We start from the raw sequence: 10,314 nt of genomic DNA, 5'->3' as shown, positions 1-10,314 counted from the left end.
CATCTTTTGTGAAAGTGGAGATCATGGCTGTCCAGTATGTAGATTATGGTGGACAACTAACTCAAGACTTCATCCATCTCGGCGAAGAGGGGTACTATGCCTTCAATTGTCAACATCGAGATGGTGGCGGCGAAAGAGTGCTCTAATACCAATATATTATGGATAGAATTTAGGTGGTGAATGAGGTTGCAAATGTTGTACGAGCGTCCAATAGGAGGCTTAGTCCCTAGTGCCCTAGGATGCTGAGGCACCAGCATGATGACAAGGGATCATCATGCTGTGAACACCGTCCAAGGAAGGAGATAGTTTCTTCTTATTCCTTATTTATTGTCCAATAGTACATCAAATTATAACCTAATTAACAGGAAATTACCAACTAGGGATATGACAAACTAAAAGGAAACTTGCTGGTGCACCCGGTGTGCCCTTGGATTGCTGCTTGCGACGGCGGCAAGTAATTATATGTAGGTCAGTTCAAGGGATCAGCGAATGACCTTTTCTTAAACCAACTCTGAAAATTCACACCGGAGTTGAACCCATGAGCTAGTAGGTGCTACCAGGCATATAAGTGCAAATACTAGGCTGCATACCCACTCGCAACAACGGTTGCCCATATTTTCTTGGACGCATGCTTTAATGGGGATCTAACATGTGATCAACCGTGCACAGACGTGCTCCCCCATCCCAACGCACGGCTTTGCCCCCCCCCCCCCCCCCTCTTATCATATGGTTTTCAAGAAAGAATTTAATATATTTTTAGAAAGGAAAAAAATACTAACAAAAGAAGAAAAATCTGCTCAGACATATTCATGTGTATAAACTTTATACACATAAAATCTATGTGTATAAACATTCAATGCAGCAAAATTCTGTATGAAATATTTGAATCCAATTGTCAGACATTTAAAATTTGGTCTATAAACTTTATGTGTATAAACTTTGGGTGTATGAACTTTGATTGTATAAACTTGGTCTATAAACTTTGATTGTATAAACTTTAGCTGTACAAACATTCCAAATTAGGAAAGCATGTAGAGAAAAAAAAGTGGTGCCCAGAAAGAAAGGGCAACCTCCTCGCGCTGATACATGAGCATGGGCTCGCTGAATTCGGGCTTTCCTGCCTCTGGTAGCCACCAAATAACAAAGAGAAAACCAATGTATGTCTAGAGTTTATTAAAAGGGATTGTTTAGATTCCTTGGGTGGCAATCCTATAGTTCTAATAACTCCACTCTTAATTAGTCAAAATATAGTCTCTTTCATATGGATAAAAGTTCAAACAACAAATTCCAGACCTAAATATGACAAACATTTTCAATTCCTAAAACTTTACAAAATTATATGTAGAAGTATTCAATAACTTGCAAAATCAAAAAAAAAATAGCAAGTATAATTCAGTATTTTGAAACATACGCACAATGACCTACAAATAAACAACTGACAAATAAAAAGATTCTTATTTCCTTTATAACAACAGACAATTGAATTTCCTTTATGTGAAACATTTTTCCTTCAGTGGAAAAAGACGGAAGTTAATGATATAGTAGTTTCCATCCTAGACAAACATGAATTAGAAGAAAATATTTTCTATATGAATCAAACATAAACTGAAATAGTAGTTTCTATTGTGGACAATCTTGATTTGTATTTTAGCATTTACCGTTGAAGTCAAGTAAACATTCCCAGTGCCTAGCAACATGAACATAAATAAAGAACCGAAGATACACTTCCATGACTATAAGTGGCACTTAATTTATTTAAGGAGAATAACATCATGAACTTGAAAAGATGGACATATAAGAGGATTAATAGCATGCAACAATAATAAACAATAATAATGATACACATATGGATTATAAAATAGTTAGGTCGGTTAAAAACATAAAATAGATATTGTGAATTGAATAGAGTAAAACTGCTGAATGATCACACATAAAACAAGTTCATGTCACAATTAACTTAAAGATGGTAATATCCCAAAGTCTTATCAGCTGTACCAGAACCCTTCAAACTTAAAGAACAAATCTACTTCTTGTCAGGCTCGTGAAAAATATTACATCTAAAATGGTCAATATAAATTTTGAAAGCCCAAAAACCTGAGTTCTGAGAAACTAGCAAAACTATATATGTTCACTTATTGTTCTTGTCATAACTTTTAAACCACTCAAATTATATATATTAATTTACATTGCACTATGTTGGCGAGTGGCCTCACAAGTCCATGTAGGAGGCATGCTGTCATGGAGGAGAGGGGAGGTGGAAGCAGTGGCTCGCAGTAGTGTCAGGGTACACTCACTGAGGCACATTCCTTTGGAGAATAAAACGATGCTAAACACCACAGAGGAAACGGCACGGGGAGAGCTCAGTGGGGGCAAGCATCTCCAGGTGTTTATCTCATTGTTGGATCAGTACCACAGCCACCCTGCTGCTCACGTTGACACCATATCTGCACCATTGTTGGGCCAGTTGTTGGATCTGCATTGATATAAGGCTTATCGGCCGATCTCTTTGCCAGATCTGTGCCACAGCCGTCAAGCGTGACACACCACTGCCAAGCTTATCGCCTGATCTGTGCCATCAACATCGTCCTTCAGCCGAGCAGCCCTCGGCACCACAGAGCTCATCAGCCCGATGCACAAACTCCATGGAGTGCTGCTCACGATCCGTCATCCATGTTACCACAAGACCTTCAATCATGGGAGGGGACGGTTAGTGTGGGGAGGTGGTGGTGATTGGTGAAGAGTGATGACTCAAAGCTTTGAAGTAAACGAGGATGGCAGCATTCACAGTGAATCGAAGTAGTTGGAGGCAATGGCAGTGGTGATTTGGGAGTAGAGGAGGACAACGACGGTCCTGACGTGAGAGTAGATGGGTATGCAGGGTTATGGGTAGGCTATGATAGTTTAAAAGAAAATTTCTTACCATATAAACCAGGAACCACGAGATGCCGAGCAGCGGAACAAGATTTGGAGCACAGCAAACCGGTTCAACAAACTGTCGGACAACATATTTGATGTAGTCAATCCCAACAACTTGATCATATCCTCCTCGCATTAACATTTTCTCCTCGCACCTCACACTCCATAGGAGTGACTACTGCTATCCACACATCTAGGCGTGGAACGTTGTGTGCAAACACGTCTACCTGCAGCTAGTGTTTGGCTCATGAGTGCAAGGGCGGCTAGGGTTTATCATGATGGTTCATGTACTTGCATGTCTCATTTACCCCCTCAACTGTTGCCCTTGAATGCATAGAACTTCTAATTGGACCTCCAAGGACCATTAGGACGCTTACCTAGATCCCTATCCATATGGAGCCACTATTGGATCTCTATCCAATCAAGTCATTTCAATACATTAAGTGTGTGACCCTATAGGTTCGTGTACACACACTACATATATCATAACAGACCTAGAGACTTCCTTTATAGCCATCTAGTTACGTGCAGTAGCATTTAACAACCTAAAGTTAGCCAATATGCTTGTTGAGAATCATGATACCATGTTTGATATACAATCAAGGATGATTTAGAAATAGTAGCATATTAGATGAAGAGTATCACAAATAAGTCACATACTCATTGATCAATAGTAAGTTATCTATCTCAAGGAACACTTCATTATAATTCTAGACAAAGTATGTTTCACAATCATCTCTGTGATTGCCTCTAGGGCATATCACCAATAAGGGACAACAACGATGCTGGTGCTTTGGAGGAAATGGGGATGGCGATGGTGTTAGTGTGTAGGCAGATTTGGGATCAGTGTCCAATGTGCGGTGAGTGGAGTAATTGTGTGAGGGAGATAGATGAGGGTAAGGAAAATGTGATGCTTTCGAGAATGGCCAGTGGGACAAGGGTAAGGAAATGGTACATGTATGATAGTACTTAGTGCCATAAGGTTTGTAGTGTAAAATTTGAACATTTTTAGTAAATAAAGGGACTAAAAGGGTGAAATAGTTAAGGGTTGGAATGCAAAATTTTATAGAGGAAGTGACTTGTGCAATAGTCTCATCTACGGTTCTACGAGTCATGTTCTCTCCTACAGAAACCATATTTACAAACGGTCAAAACATAAATTTGTAAACAACTATGAGGCCCACCTGCCCTGAGGTGTCTATGAAAATTGGTATTTTCCCAAACAGGTGGCTGAACCGTGTGCGAAAACAGATTTTTTGCATAATGCCGTCCATCTACAAAAAAATAAAAAAAAATCCAGAAACCTGAGCTCCCATTCGTACTGTCGTCGTCGCCGGCACAGTCCAATGTCATCGTCGCTGCCCCAGAAGCCGTTGCCGCCTCTCCTCAGCACTCCTTTACCACCCTCTATAGATCCACCCATCGCAGGGCGGGGCGGTGGATCCTGCACCTCCACTGCCATCCCTTGCCTTTCCTTCACCAGCATCGCTCCTGAGACTGGGACGAGTGGATCCTCTCCCCTTGAAGCCTTTACTATTGTCGTAGTCACCGTAGCCACGCAGTTGTTGTTGTCGCCCATCGTGTTGTCGGCAGAGGCGGATCCCGTAGCGGGGCTGCCCGGTGATGATGGATCCGCCTCTCCCGGGGCCAAGGGCGGTGCCACCTAATCCGCTGCCTTGAGGCCGCCACCTCCATCACTATCGCCCTAGTCATCGTCACCCCTTCCTGCCGCTCCTAAGGACGGTGCCACCACCCGTTGGTGCTTGCTTGCACGCTCCCATCATCAGTAGAGCTGAGAGGAGCCAAACGTGGTAGGGAGAGGAAGGGGGGAGTACGGAGAGGAGATGCGGGAGGAGAGGTGATGGACGGGGGAGTAAATCATAAAGGAAGTATGAACCGGCTGGGTGTGAAAACTTGCAGGCGGGCCTCTTAATTGGACCATCAGCGAAAATAGACCTATTTTTTAAGGAGTGTCTCTTAATAGGTCTGTTTGTGAAAATGGATTTTTGCATAGGGATTTATACTGGCTGCTTTTGATGTAGAATTACGCTGCGACACCTTGAGCACGTTATATGCAACCTGCAGCAACACCCTGAGATGTGCCTACGTAGAGATTGGGTAGATGCCGCTGAACAAACACTTGGGAGGGACCCTGTCAGGGTGCATGTGCACCGTTTTGTCCTAGGCTCAGCAGGCTAGCCAGGACGTCCTATAACACCATAGAGACAAGAGACGATGAATAATTGGGGGTTTAGGAGAATAGACTTTGGTATAGGTAGCAAGGAGGGAGATGAAGAATATATATGGTTTGGGTAATAAATTGATTTTGACGATTGATTGGTTGTTGTTTCAATCGGCTTTAGCCCAAATGAAGAATATATAGGGTTTGGGTAATAAATTGATTTTGACGATTGATTGGTTGTTGTTTCAATCGGCTTTAGCCCATATATTTATAGGAGGATTGGACTTGCTCCACAGGGTCCTTTTCACGTCAAATTAGATATATAATATCAAGCCCAAGTAAGAAAACCCGTGAACCACTAAATCAGACTCGGAATCAGGGTCGGTCTAACTGGCACTGTGGCAGCAGTCAGACGGGCCTGTTTTTATGTCCTCTTTAAAAAAAGTTATGTTCAGAAAAATCGGTTTTTATAGTGTCTCTCCCAGAGGCCACTCCTCTGTTGTAAATGTGCTAAGAGGATATCCAATATAAAATAGAGGCAATTCATTTTGTTAACTCTATTTTATATCAATCGTGTAAAGAGTTAACAACAAGAATTGCTACCAGGTTTTGGATCCTGTGAGTTTCAATTATAACTTTTAAAACACTTACCGAATAGAAAGAAGCCAGTTTTCGCTAGAAATATATCATCAATAAAAGGACTAACTCCCGTAAAAAAAAAGGACTAACTTCTTTTTAGAATACAAATCATAATTCTCTGTGAATAAATACCATATTTCAAAACAGTACTTTATATGGAAAAATGAATTTGATTAACTATTTAGCAACCAATAGCCATTCCTATTTCAAATTTATGCATCTAGCAGCAGGAGGTTTACGAAAATGCTCGCACCTGGACGACCGACGGGTGGAGAAAAATCGGACGCCGTCTGCCACTGCAGCATGCAAAGAATCTTTTCTTTGCTTATTTCTTCAAAAGATTTTTTATCGTAAACTATTTATCTAATCTACAATCTGATTACACCACTAAATTCATTACAATTAAATCTTTACAACAAAACCACACATGATTATATTTCGACAAAAAAGTATTTTATTTTTTTTATTGATTTTTTTAATGTTGCATGTGGTCTCTTTTGATGTTTCAACTAGTAGTTTTACAATGTTTCAGCTAGTGTACTCATGATGTTTCACTGTGTACGGATCAAATGTTGCAGTGGAACGTGCCGTTGCAATAAATCACCCACATAGTTTGGAAACCCTTTATTATGGGAATTTGGTTTATTTTTTGTTTCACAAAAAATGTTTCACCTAGTGCACTCACAATGTTCCATTATGGATAGATCTAATGTTGCAGTGAACTGAAATATTTCATTGCAACAAAAAAACCCACATATTTTGGAAACCTCCAATTAAAGAAATTCGTTTCATTTTTTGTTTCACCGAAAAATGTTCCACCTAGTGTACTTATAATGTTTCACTATGTATAGATCTAATATTGTAGTGAACTGAAACATTATTCCGCTATTTGCTGAAACATTGTTTTTACATAAGGTGAAACAACACCAGATTTAAACGAGGGAAACATTTTTGATCTACTTAGTGAAACAATTCCGATATACCTGATGGAACATCGTGCAACATTTAAAAATAATTCAATAATAAGCTAAATTTTTTTTTCATCGGAATATATCCATATGTGGTCTTGTTTTGAAGATTTAATTGCAACGAATTTAATGGTGTAATCGGATCATGATTTGGATAAGTAATTTAAGAGAAAAATCAGTTTAAAAGTAGTTTTGCACATAAATCAGTTTAAAAGTAGCGTCCGATTTTTCCCTAGAGCATCGGACGTCCAACGCATAGCCCTCTCCCCGGAGGTTTACCCATTGATTCGTGATCGAACTGGAGAACCGAAAGAAATCTCAAAATTTGTTCTTCGTCTTGTCCTTCTCTGCTCGATATTTCCTTTCATCCTACTCCTTGCCTAGCCTTCCTATGTCCTTGGCTGATAGTAGCAAAAACAACAACAGAAGCACACAACAGTGGGCAGCGCAACGGGTTTGGTGTTGCCGGCGTTGAAATAAGGCATGGGCGACATGACTTCAGCTCAAGCTAGCTTGTCGTCCCCACGACCAGCCATCTCGCGAGTCGCGATCCCTCCCTCCAAAGAAAATCGCCGGCCTCATCTTCCAAAAAAAACCGGCGGTCAGCCCTCCTCCAGAAAAAGCGGTCGGTCCTCCCTCCCTCCAAAGAAAATCGCCGGCCTCATCTTCCAAAAAATACCGGCGGTCAGCCCTCCTCCAGAAAAAGTGGTCGGTCCTCCCTCTTCTAGTGGAAAAATAAAAAAACTGGCGGTCAGCCCTCCTCCAGAAAAAGCGGTCGGTCCTCCCTCTCCTAGTGGAGAGGTCGGTCCTCCCTCTTCTAGTGGAAAAATAAAAAAACTGGCGGTCAGCCCTCCTCCAGAAAAAGCGGTCGGTCCTCCCTCTCCTAGTGGAAAAATAAAATAGAAACAGAGAAGTTATGGTTCGAACTCAGGACCTCCTATTTCATAGTATGCAACTCTAACCACTTGATCCAGTAGAGATTTCTATTAAAAAGTTAACGCTTATTTGTTTTCAAGCTTCATTAAAATTAACTATTAAATCCTGCTGCTGATATCACCTATCGTTTATATTATTCAAGACAAAAATATGATAGATTAATTCTAGCACCTGGTAGTAACATCACTATAGAATTGTAGTAACACGCTTAGTTACTGGAAAACACATAAGCCGTTACTACTCTCTAGCACTAGTGTTACTACACAATTTTAACTAGGTGAGCGTTGTGTCCGCATAGGGGTTTGACCAAGAATAACCTATGGTAGATTCATTCTAGCACCATCAAAGATGCAAATCAATCATGTTACATTTTCGTAGTAAAGTCATCACGAAATAATTACAGTAACATGCTTGGTTACTGCAAAACACATATGTTGTTACGTCATGTAAGAACTATTGTTACTACACAATTTTCACAAGATTAATGTTACATCTGCTTAACGATTCCATAGAGATTTACTTGATGGTTTACCTCTCTCCCCTCACCCTCCCGACGCACCCTCTATTCAAATTTTCATTTACTGTGAAAGTATATGTTACTACCAAACATATAGGACGTTACTGTAGTTTTGGTAATAACATCATGGTGAAATTGTAGTAAACAAGGAATCGAAACAAAAATGTATGGGTTAAAAGTATACATGCTAACCATATACTTGTTACTGCACAAAAGTGTAAGTGTTACTACATGGCAGGTACACGTTACCACAAAGTTTGTGTAGTAACACTATTCAAGAATTGCAGTAATAAGTTTTGTTACTGCAAAACTTATAGTATTTACCACACTTTCACAGTAACATCATGATGGGATTATAATAACGTACAACAGGAAGTAGTAACACTTATGATATAGTATTATTACTTGTGGAGAGTTAAATTTCAAAAGACCAATATTTGAAGGTTCGCTCTACCCTTGCCCCACGAGTAAAGCGAGCCAATTCCCCTCTCTACATTACTGCACTTTTTTTCTTACTATATATATCCTTGCAGTAACGTTATCAAGTAATTACAGTAACACACTATGTTATTGTGCAACTTATACTCGTTACTACATCTTGTAGTAACGATATGATGTGGTTGCAGTAACACATAGTAGACAATAGTAATAATTATGTTATAGTATTACTGCTTGTGGAGAGTTAAATTTTAAAAAACCAATCTTTGAAGGGTAATATCTCTCACATCATGCACTATTTTTAAAACCCGTTTGCACCATGATGTTAGAAAAAAAAATGTTTATCAAAAGTAGATCCGTCATGACTATATTATGATGATATTTCAGTATCGTTACTTCAAGTAAGACATGGTGTTACTGCACGATGAACATCACGTTACTACGTTGTTCTGAGACGAGAGCTGAGAAGAGTGGAGGTGGCGGGGAAAGCACCAGGCTGGTTTGACCGAGGTAGGGGACCTTTGACCGAGGTGGGGGGTGGGTTTTGCCCCCTTGGAGAGAGGGGAGGTGGGTTGGAGTATCGTTACTTCAAGTAAGACATGGTGTTACTGCACGATGAACATCACGTTACTACGTTGTTCTGAGACGAGAGCTGAGAAGAGTGGAGGTGGCGGGGAAAGCACCAGGCTGGTTTGACCGAGGTAGGGGACCTTTGACCGAGGTGGGGGGTGGGTTTTGCCCCGTTGGAGAGAGGGGTGGTGGGTTGGCGGGCGGGGGGTATAGAATAACTATTCTATATCCGGGCGTAGAATAGTTTTTCTATATATATATATATATATATATATATATATATATATATATATATATATATATATATATATATATATATATATATATATATACACACTATTATAAAAATTGAATATGTTTCCACGGTCTGTCATCCGTGTTTGAGTCGGTTATAAAAATTGAAGATGTTTTTGTCGGTATTTTGGTAGGTCATCCGTGTATGAGTCGGTTTTTAAGTTCGTTTGCTTTTGGAAATACATATCCGTATTTGAGTCGGTTTTTAAGATCATTCACTTTTTTGGTAATACAAAAGGAATCATATAAGAAATCTATTTATAAAGAATCAGATACTAACTTGAGACAATCGGACTCCTAACTGTAGCTCATGATTTTCTAAAAAATATATATCCAAGCGAACTCACATAGTGAATTTCATCTTAACTAAACCATATAACAATAATATGATTAAAATAGATTTCACTCGTTGCAACGCACGGGTATTTTGTAATATATATATATATATATATATATATATATATATATATATATATATATATATATATATATATATATATATATATATATATATATATATATATATATATATATATAAACGAAAGCAACTAACTTTCTCCCTCTCTCTCTTTCTATAAATCCCGTAGGAATGTATTTTATTGGGTTTAGTCCCACATCAGTAATTGATGATGGGGAGCACGACTTATAAGGTGGGGGCGGTCCTCACCCATCAGACTTGTCTTTTGGGTTGTGTGGGCCTAGGACCTAAAGTTGTGACTCCGGTTGGGTCTGTGGTGGAGCAGGCCCAGTGTGACCTGGGTGGCCCACGGTTGGTGGTTTGGGTTGCGCACTCTAACAAGTGGTATCAGAGCCCATATTTGGAATCCGGCACAATTTCCATTGGTCACATGGTG

This window comes from Oryza sativa, chromosome 4, assembly GCF_034140825.1.
Source record: "Oryza sativa Japonica Group chromosome 4, ASM3414082v1".
Lineage (NCBI taxonomy): Eukaryota > Viridiplantae > Streptophyta > Magnoliopsida > Poales > Poaceae > Oryza > Oryza sativa.
The sequence above is the reverse complement of the archived record's forward strand: the minus strand, read 5'-3'. Positions refer to the sequence as shown.